The sequence below is a fragment of the Parasteatoda tepidariorum genome, chromosome 9, assembly GCF_043381705.1.
Source record: "Parasteatoda tepidariorum isolate YZ-2023 chromosome 9, CAS_Ptep_4.0, whole genome shotgun sequence".
Lineage (NCBI taxonomy): Eukaryota > Metazoa > Arthropoda > Arachnida > Araneae > Theridiidae > Parasteatoda > Parasteatoda tepidariorum.
In genome coordinates, this window is record NC_092212.1 from 81,399,096 (window position 1) to 81,410,460 (window position 11,365).

Here is an 11,365-nt window from a genome sequence, read left to right on the forward strand (position 1 = left end):
GCTTAGCCTTCAGTCTATTCTCTAAAAACCAGTAGTAAGCTGCAAGATTACTTATGACTACACCTAATGATTAAAATAAAGAGATCGTTTGAATAATACGAAGGTAAACTTTTTTTGAAGAGTTTATTTACATTATTTAAATATTTTTCAAACATGACTCTAATGGTTTAAAGTCAAGTTTGAAAAATATTTAAATAATGTATATTAGTATTTTTCAAACATGACTTTAATGACTGCATGCAAGATTTCAGCCAGAATTTTATTTTAGAAGAGAAGTATATCTGTAACAACACATATTGATGAATTATGAGGAAAAAAACATGGTTAATTCCTGGTATAAACAGTACTGTACGGAATTATGGTATTTTGCAAGCATCATTATTTATGGATGTACAACTTTTTATTTATTGGCAAAAGTTTAATTTTAAACTTTAAAAACTTTCTTTAAGCTTTAATAACTTATTTTTTTCTGTCAAACATTCTTAGCCTTTTAATTTATTAAAAAAGTTATATTTTATTATAGTGTAACACCTTATCTGGACTTTATAACTGCCGGCATTCGGTGAGGAAGTTGGTTTGACCAGAAGGTTTTGCACTTTCTTCATGCAGAGTTTTAAACCACCAAATTTCAGAAATTACTACTAAAGAAATTCTTTATTAATTGATAAAATTTTTCCATGTGCAAATCCATTTCGGGAAAATACGTGGTTAAAATTATCTACTAAAATTTTTTTTCTTTGTTAATTTATATAATTTTTCCATGTGCAAATCCATTTCGGGCAAATCCGAGGTTAAAATCATTTGTAGAACAGGCAATTTATGTTTTTCTTTCCTATTTTATATTTTTTCTTAAATAAACACCTATCTTCTAAAGCTATTTATGGTCAACTTTTTAAAATTATCCAGTATAATATTACCTTGCGCACATCCACTTCGGGCTCATCCTTGGTAACTAACAATTCAATGCACAGAATAACAAATCACTTCAGCAGTGCAGTAAGAACGGCACTTTAAAACCCTCTAGTTACACTCAATTTGCGCTTTTGTTTTCATATTTTGTAATCTGGCAATCTTGTTGCGAAAACATTGTTAAATCATTCTTGAAAAATTTCCCATCTATGTAAGTACATCAGATTTTGCTACTCGCTTTATAGTCCATGTTGACTCTTTTTTCTTTTTATTTTATTTTATTTTCTGTTTTTACATGTTATTTTTACTTATTGTGTTCTATTTTATATGTTGTAATTTTTATAAAAAAATTTTTGAGTGCTCCTCACACTATTGTATTAATATATTTTGCTTTGGCTATATTGATACAATATCAGAAAGCACTCTTTTTTGCGGATATAATCGTGTGGGCTGATGAAAAGATTATATCTTTTTTCCCCCCGTTTTTTTTTAAATAAAATTTCATCTTTTTTTCTTTTTAAACTGTTGTTTCTTATTTTTTTACTTATTATTTTCTCCCCCTTTTTCATATGTCTATAATTTTTCTTTGTTTTATCTTCATTTTGAACACACAGAAATTATGAATTTAGTTATTTATCACATAAGTTCATGTTTAATACCCATTTATACCATAATACCCATTTCAAAAACATATAAATGTAAATTTTGAATATTTTAGCTGGATTTAGGAATCTTGCATAAAATTCCCAAGTCTAAAAAAGTTAAAGCTTTCCAGAAAGATCAATGCCTCCTTATAAGGATAATTAACTCCAGAAATATTTTCTCTGAGAATTTCAAGATACAGTAACTGTTAGGATATTTTAAAAGATTTTGTCCATAATGAAACTTTAAAAAACAATTATGCTATTTATGCCCATACAAATTTTATACCAACTATAATGTCCTGAAGATTTAGTAGCTTTTGAAATGATCTTTGGTTCCTTTTGAATTGAGGCAATATGACAAAGTATCTGTTTTTGTAGTAGAAAAAATAAAACAATAATTTTTTTTCCAAGAAAAAAAAAACTATTTTCATAGAATGAATATTTTCAATAAATATTTTATTATATCATGAATATTTAATGAATATTTTCAAGCAAGGAAGCATTGATTGTAATATTATGAAAACAAAAATAACAAAATTCATATTATAAAACGACAATTAACCTTCAACCATACGCATAAGTACAGTGAAGTTAAGATATTTTTATTAAGGACGACAGCCTTTGGAAGCCCTTTGGGTGTATAATTTTGCCTTCCTGAAAAAAAAAGAAGAAAAAAAAGGGGGGAACAAAGTAGCTATCAAAATAAAGTTTCACCTTTAAAAGCATGCTTCAGAGATTTTTTCAACTGCCTTTGCTGTAAGGTAAAAATAATTTTAAAAAATGAAAGCAGGTGTAAAATTTTTGAGCACTGCTCTCCTCCTTCTATTATTCACAGAGAATAAATTGAACATCAAACTTCTAGATGCCAAAGACACCATATAATTTTTCATTGTGTCACGATTCTGAAACACACACACATATATATATGTATATAGATAGATATTGAAATTTGCGAAAATCCCTTATCTTTTTGTGATTTCTTTTAAAAAGTACAAAAATTACTTAGAAAATTTCTTGTAATGTTTTTATTTTTAAGTTATTGAAATTCTCTTTTTCTTAGTAGCTAAATAAAATTTCCTACAAAATTACGAAAAAAATTTTTTAAATTTTTTCCACACTTGCACAGTGTATAAAAATATTTATTTTAAATACTCAAATTTTATGCTGTTTTTGTCAAATTTATTTCAAATTTTAAAACTATAATTTTGTAATTAATTTTAAAATGATTCATATTCATATTTTTTAAATGATTCATATTTTTATCGAATAATTTTAAAGATAATAATGTAAAACAAAAACATATATTTTTTATAAAAATGTCCATATTTCCAGAAATATTTAAACTAAGTTTACAAAAATTTGTGTTGCCATTTCAAATAACAATCAAAGTAATTGATACAAGCTTATTTCTTGACTATCTGTCGTAGGGTGTCTAAAAATATTTGTTTTCGTTATTGTCGGTCCCCTCAAATCTCTGAAGGCATTAACCTTTATTGCTAAGTAAGAAAAATTGCACCTCTAAAGTTGATAAATAATTTTCTAAGCATTTATTGAGAAATTTTAAGAATTGTCAAAAACTGAAAGTGTCTTTACCATTATTTTAAGGTAATGTATATATATATATATATTAACAAACTAAACCTAAAAACCTTTTTAAATCTACGAAAATATTAAAAAAAAAAGGAATTCATTTATTTTCACATTGAGGTTAATAAAAACATTTACAACAGGAGATGCCTGATTATAACAAAAAATCAGTTATCATAATTCAAATTATATGACATATAATTTAACCCCCCTGCCAGTTGGCAATAGTAGCAACATACCCTCAGTACATTGCTAAAGATTTCATTTAAAACCTATTTAATCTTTATTATGGTTTTCTATAATCAGCTAAATCACTGATTTATAAATTCTCAAACATGATGTGTGCTATTTATAATTCATGTCAAAATGAAATGCAATATGTCTTCATGTCAAAATGTAAATACAAATCACAGTGAATTCCTAAATTTGTTAGAATAAAAATCAGGATAAGTAATTTGAAAACAATGTTAATGCAAAGATCATTGTACAATTCATAAATTGAAGGAATAAGACTCACTCTGGTTATTAATAACTTACATGAAAAGATGAGATAGAAATAAAATGAGTTTCCTTCTGTTATCAGTTGACATGTGACTAATGCAATGTTATGGAGATGGGAAGACAAAACAAAAAAAATCCTTCTATTCGATAAGTTAAAAATCTCTCTACATTTAAATAAATATAAATAATTTAGTTTTCTGATTAAACTAATTCAAGAAAATTCATATTGAAGGTAGACCGTATAGTTATGCTAACTTCTGAAAATGGAAAAAAAGGAATTTTCTGCTAATTTTTCAAAATTGCATAAATAAGTTTAATCGAATTCCCCCCCCACCCCCCAAAAAAGGAATAAATAAAGTAAATATTAAGATTAGTTGTTCTTTAAATATTTGGATTTTTTTTTAAAAAAAAGGCAAAGATTATTTAGTTTTTAGACAAAAGAGTATATGGCTGCAAGAGTAATGCAACAATTTGTTGAAAAACATTGCTGTTAGCGATTGTATGAAAATGTGTGATTGGTTGGTTTGCAGAGAAAAAATAACTTATAGATTTCTTTCAATGGGAGTTCAAAAGCTTTCAGAAAAAGAGTGAAATATAAAATCTATTATTATTAAATTATAACCAACAAATTTTTTGGAGAATTTTATTAAGTTAAAAATAGAAAAACATTTTGACACATTTTGTCAAAATAGAAAAACATAACCACCAAAGCATCGGAACAAACTTGAGCCATAAACTGATTCAGCCCACAGACAGAATTTAAAAACAGAAGCAAATATCTTAACCCCTTCTTCCACGTCCAGCACAATCTTTGCTTTTCTTAAATTGCACAGTCCCATAGTCTCCATAGAGATCAAAGGTTTATACATTTGTTTACCAACCATGGGAGAATTTTATGCAGCTTTCTAGTTTAACAGGCTTATAATGGAGCAAATTTTGATGCAAGCAAAGTATAGCTAAGTGGATGACATTTTAACTGTTTGGAGATAGATTTCCGTCTAAAAAATATGGGTATAATGGATCAAATAGTTTAAATTAAGAAAATTAGTAAATAATTTAAATTAGGGAAATTAAACTTTCCAGCTCTTCTTTAAACTTCCCCGATTTTTATCCAAATTTCCCTGATTTTTCCAGGTTTTTCTAGTATAAAAAAATTTCCTGATAATTCTAGGTTTTCAAGGTGGGTGGCCACTCTGGGAACATATCAATATATCAGCCCTTCCCAATTAATATCCTCGTTACTCAAAAATTAGTATAAACAAATTAGTTTCACGAACAGTAATTCTAATAGATAGCACTTTTAAAAGGATCAAAAAACTTCTTTTCAGAAAGAAAGTTTTTCATTATATTCAAGAAAGTTTAATTTCCAGATAGTTAAGTTCTCAACAATAACTCAATCGTTATAAAGCATACTATCCACATTTGGTTAAAAATTATTAGATTTTCAAGTTTCTTATAATTTTAAAACTGATATACTTTAATATGAATTTTATAAGGATATTGTATCATAAATAAAAATAAATAATTTACTTAATATGATTTATTAACAACTTACTTTTCTCAGCACAATCATAGAAATCGTTTTACAGATGGTTTGACAGACTGCAGTTTGTAGAAACAAAATACTTCACAATGCAAAACATCCAGACCTCTTGTGGGCATGATTCAGAGGCCCCACTGATGGAAGCCAGTCAAAAAATTTTTTAAATAATGACAACAGGGTGGTTCGTTAACTATTTCATAGCAATTCTGCCATCCTAAAATAATTAAAAAGACAGACTTTGTTACGTAATTGTAAAAACAATCAGTTTAAAAGTTATTTGTAACAAATTTATGTAAACAGGTAAAATTCAATTTTATGCATAAAAATTATTAATGTATTGTTGCACTTATGCCAAATCAAATCCATACAAAGCTATAATAAGCTTTCTTCTCATATATAATGTGTTATGAATATTCGGTTTAGATTTAATTTAAATTAATAACTTTATAATGCATTATTGTTATTACAGAAAACCAAACTTTTTCTTTTTTTTTAAAACGAATGTTAAATGCCTTTATTTTCCTCTTTTTTTCTTCAAGAAATGAGCCATTTTTTAAATACTTAAAAAGAAAATAATTTAAATACTGTGTCAATATTCGTGGAATTCAATATTCTTCTAATTTATTTATAAAATGTAATTTTCAGTAATCTAAAGTTAGCCCATAAAAAATAAATAAATAAATAATTTTTTTTAAAAAAATAGCAAATAAAATGTATGCCCTTTAACAAAAAATTTTTTAAATAAAAAGGGAATTATTTATAGAAAATTTGAGACACTTCACAAAAAAAAGGAAATTTTATAATTTTTTTCCCAATTCTTTAACAATTGTAGCAGGCTTTAAAGTTTATCAAAATATTATGAACAAAACAGTAACTTAAGCACAGTTGCTAGAGAAAATAATTTTAACAAAATAATTTTACAAATCATAAATGAATTCATATTTATAAAATATGCTTAAAGGCATAGTTAATTATATTATTTTAACTAAACTCTTTTCAGAAATTAAATATTTTTAATTTATAATTGATAATTAATGAAGCTTTTTGAATTGTTCAATATACCATATGATAAATATTGGGCACAATCATTAAATGCAGCAACAGCTACTTCATAGACTTAAAAAAATTATCCACAATTGTAAAGGCATTATAAATTTCAATGGCATATGGTCCATTTTTGGCCCACAACATAATATAGCAAAATTAAAGATTTTGATGGCATTTGCATTTTTGGATACTTATGCAATATTAGAGAAAGTCTTTTGATTAATGGCGCATATTATTAGTTTTTGGGAAGCAATTTTCTTTTTAGAGCAAATGTATATTGTATAACTTAATAAACAGTAAAATTTAGTAAAAGAGGCTACATGAATCACCTTATGGCAAAAAAAATTTCACACGAAAATTTTTGAATAATCCTAATGTGCATTAATTGTCCTTAAATATATACAGTCGAATTTGCCTACAACTAGTGCGAAGGGACCATCATATTTGCCCATTATAACCAACTTCTTGTAAGGAAATTAATAAGGGTTTATACATAAATTATAAATATAGTTGTGACTTTATTTTTTTGTTTCTGCATAGTACAAAAGCAGTCAGTCAATTTTTTTTCTCTTTTTTTTTTAAGTTCATGCGTTTGCCTTTGTTGGATTTTTGTTCAACCTCTCAATTATCTAGAGATCGGAGGAGAAAATAGATATCAATCCTAAAAATATTACTTGCTAGAATCAGGATTTACTTGTTAAAAGCAACAGTTATGCTCTTCTTAACATTCTACCAGACAAGTGTTTCCCATTTTTTTTGTTAAATCTGGGCTCTCGTTAAACTAGTTTGTCTACATAATTTATACAACAATGGATCTATTTACAGTACAGATTGTCATGACAAACCACTCTGAACAAACCTATTTGCTATGGGCCAGGATAGCCTGGTTGGTAGGGCAATGGGCCCATGTTCAAGAAGTTGTGGGTTCGATCCTGGCCGAAGACTCCCTGCATAGTAAATGGTGACTGATGCACATTAAATCTGTGGGGTACAAAGCCTTCTATGTTCCATAACAAATTAATACCCCTGGGGGTACCGATCAGGGAGTTCTCGTCTTCTGGATTGGGTTCAAAATTACAAGGCTACGGAGTTGAACATTAGTAGTCGTAAACCCGAAAATTGAGTTGGCTGTTCAACAACGGTTATAAAATTAAAAATAACTTGTTTGCTAAATGCCATCTGGTTTCAATATAGCTAGTTGCAAAACTTAGAGGTCCGAAGAAATGTTTTAAATTTTGATTTTATTTAAAATATCCTTTACCCCTTCCCCAGAATTTTAGTTCAGTTGCTGGGGATAGGCTAATTTTTTTTTACAGGTATTGCTTTTTTTAAAATTTTTTTGGGGGGTATTACTACTCGAGATATGAAGGTACACCCTGTCGCTACCTAAATAGAACAGATTATATTTAAAAAACTCATTCCTGGTCAGTCTTAAGACCATCATGATAAAATAACTAGTTTCTGTAAAAGAACTCTTTTTCTTGATTACATTAGCCACCATAAAAAGAGAGATTTTTCGGTTCGATTTCACAGATAGGAAAATAAACCCAGAAATTGAGAATCTCTACAAAATGCAGCCGAGTTACACATGCGAATGCAAGAATAATTCCCACTGAATACAGCTCACTATGCGTACATGGAGACCCGCAAGCATTTCATCAAACGTGTAAAATCATAGGCACTTTCTTGTGCTACGGAATGATGGTACGCCAAAATGCATTGCAATTGAATGAATTGTGAAAACGTTGAATAGAACAATGTGAAAACCATGCCTTTGTATAAAATCTTATTTTCAAAAAAGGAAAATTAAGCACTTTTTAGAAAGACCCAATAAAAAAGAACCTCTAAGGGCTTTTAAAAAACGAAAATAGCACTTTTTAAAAACGCTATGCACCCTGATAACCTAATGATTCAACCACACAAATGTTTTTTTTTTTTAAAATAAAGCAAACCCATGTCCATTTTAGGTAGAAACAGTCATCACAAAGCAACAGATTTGGCCAAATATATGAAAAAATATTTCATTTCCTTAATTTAACTATCCGTATTTTATGAAAATAAAACTACATTTCCTACAAATAATTTTTTTTTTACTAGCTTGTAATTTCTTAGAAGAAAATTAGAAGGACAGTAATTACAGTCAATAAAGTCACCCACAGATTTTTTTAAAGGTGAAATTAAGATTATTGACTCGAAATGGTAGTGCAATTAAACTTTACTGTCCTGTACAGAAAATCTAACTAAAGCCCTCTATAGTCTTTTCAGCACTTTTTACACTTGGGACAATAATTGCAGAAAAGTTGGAACACATACATTTCTCTCTGTAATACTTAAAAAGTTCAGAAATGTGTGCAGGGGACAATGATGAAAAATATAAAAATTATTTAAAAAATATAAAAATACAAAATATGTTTAATGCATATTATTTTTAATTCTTTGCATGTATTAAGCCAAAAAAAAAAAAATCATTAAATAATAAAAATAAATGTTTTAATGAGAAATATTATGTAATGATGCAAAAGTTGACAAATTGAAGAAATAGTCCATTTTTATATATAGAGAGAAATTTTCATGCTAAACATTTAATTTTTTTATAAGAGTTGGTGAAGGAAAATATTTGAAAATATTTCAGTAAGTTTTTAGTTTAATCATTTAAATGTTTATAAAATTATATAATGATAAAACACCAAAAATTAGTAGGCTTTAACAAATCCCAGATAAAATGTTTTTCTTTCCATTTATTGCCATAAAAAGATAAATATGAAGTTATATTTAAAAAACGCAATGGAATTTGTTAGTTTTAACAAAAATATACTTACTTTGCATGAAGGTTATGATAGATTTGTTTCATAAAGTGATGATTTCGATACCATTGCTGAAAATTAAATATTTTGAAATAAAATTAATAAATGAAAATGTAACTTGAAGACAGATATTGCAAGAAACAGACACTTTTGACATATTTTGCAAATTTAAGTATAGGGCTTAGTAGAAAAATAGTAAAATTAGTAACAAATATGTTGAAAAATTATTATAGTACAGGAGTATATTGTAAATGCGCACAGTCTTAGTGGATAGAGTATTCGCTTTCCAAAGAGGTGACCGGTTTGAATCCAGCAGTGGCTGGTTGATACGAATTCTGTTCCAGGACCAGAGTGCTGATGTTAAATATCCTCAGTAGAAGATGAATCATAGGTTAGAATCCTTTTGTCATCGTGCTAACCATAGAAGGGTTTTCCTCTCCATGCAACGCAAATGCAGGATGTTAGTCTCATCAAAAACAAAAAGTCCTCCAGGAATGCCAGTTTGTTTTAATGCTCAATCCAGGAGTTCCTTGCTTTCTGGGTTGAATTCAAAATTAGAGTACTACAGAGTTAAACATTGAAAGTTGTAAACTCAGACTTGGGTCGGTTGTTGAATGCTGGTAATAAAATAACAAAAAACATATCTATGTAGGAAGAACAATGCTAAAGAAGAACAAAGTAGGAAGAACCATGTTATAGTACAGAAGTATACTGTGGATGCATGATACAATAAAACAATGTAGAAAGAGCCATGTTGATGAACATAACATTTTATTATTATAATACAGGGGTAAAAATTATTTTTGTGTAAAGTATATTATAGATTGTTTTATTTTACCATGTATACACAAAAGTATATTGTATATGCATGGTACAATAAAATAGTGCATGAAGAAAAATTTTGACAATGTAGGAAGAACCAATTTCAGTACTCACTTGAATTGCTTGAGCGGCAATATTTTTAATTTCATCAGCATGAAGTGCATCATATATTTTTAGTACTTTGACAATTTTATAATGATTCTTCATAACTGCTAAATCAAGTGCAGTAATCCTAAAATAACCAAAAAATTAAGTGCAAGTAATTAAAGTCTTAAAAAAAAGTCTTTAAGTTGAACTATTGAATGGATATGCAGCGTTTTTTGGTTATTTTAGACTTTACAGTTATTTAAGTTTAAATTTACGCAATCAATAATTGAATTTAGATGCATCGAAACATTTGTTCGTTAACAAAGGAATATTAACTTCAGAAGCTAATTTAGATAAGATTTTATTCAGTAACAATTTGCAAATATTTTAAGCATTTAGGAACCCAGAGTAGCTAGAATTAAGCACTCCCAAAGGCAGGGAACAAGTTGAAACGCATCTTTGTTTGTTTAATAATTTAATTTTTGGAATAATCAATATTTTCTATCCAAAACCTTCTTTGCCAAGATTCAATTATAAAGAGAAATATACTGATATAGAAAGGTATTTTGTTAATTTTTCATAATATAATCAAAGTAAAATAATTTTGTAATTTTCTTTAAAAAAAAATATTAAAAAAAGAGGGAAAACTTTTCAAGGCATATTTATTGATTGCATAGTCATTAAATATTATAGATTCATTTTAACAGTTTCTAAGATGTTTTGAACGTAATTTACAATAATAAATATAAATCATTCAAAAAGAGAATAGGATATACTTTATGTTACATTGACTGAAGCAAAAAAATATAGATTAACTACTAATAAAGTAAGCAATAAACATACTATGGTTCCCGTTCTCCAAACAAGAACCTTTTCCAGTGTCTAAATAATCATGATTTTTTTGCTTCGAATATAAGTTATGTTAAACTAAAGGTGCACAGATTCAATAACGTATGATAGCTCTTTATAAACATCTAAAAATGTCCAAATTAGTTATAAATTTTTTTTAAAAAAAAGAGTACATCTTTTATAAATTCTCGCAGCATTCAGGGATAGTTATATATAATCTAAAATTTAAAAATCTAAAATTTTATAAAAATAATTGCAAGTTTTTTTCTAACTTTTAACAAAATAATATCAATAGTTTTAAGAAAATACACATTGGTAAAAATTTTCAATGCTAGTAATATAAAGTTTTAATTTAATAAGATTAAATTACAATCACAAATATAAAACTGTTAATATAAATATTAAAAACTTAGATGCCAAAACTGTACATGGAAACCTCAGTTTAGTTGATACAATGTATAACTGAACAAAAATTAATTTATGAATGATTCCCTCCCCCCAACCAATAAGCTACAATAAAAAAAAATTTGCAGCTTCTGGCAATAATCTATCTCTGGATTTAAAGTTAATTA

General features: G+C 27.2%; 1 non-coding gene across 2 annotated transcripts in view; it reads right to left on the reverse strand.

Annotated features, from left to right (window-relative positions):
- Window positions 1-2,031: 2,031 nt before the first annotated feature.
- Window positions 2,032-11,365, reverse strand: part of LOC107451863 (uncharacterized) — an 11,545-nt gene continuing 2,211 nt past the window's right edge. The window contains exons 2-5 of one of the 2 annotated variants that reach the window (XR_011637704.1): window positions 9,972-10,089; window positions 9,051-9,106; window positions 5,197-5,398; window positions 4,011-4,639 (exon numbers count right to left, since the gene is read on the reverse strand). This is a non-coding gene — a transcript (uncharacterized protein). Of the gene's footprint in view, window positions 2,456-4,010; window positions 4,640-5,196; window positions 5,399-9,050; window positions 9,107-9,971; window positions 10,090-11,365 lie in introns of those variants that run through there. The other variant, XR_011637705.1, reaches the window with a different exon arrangement.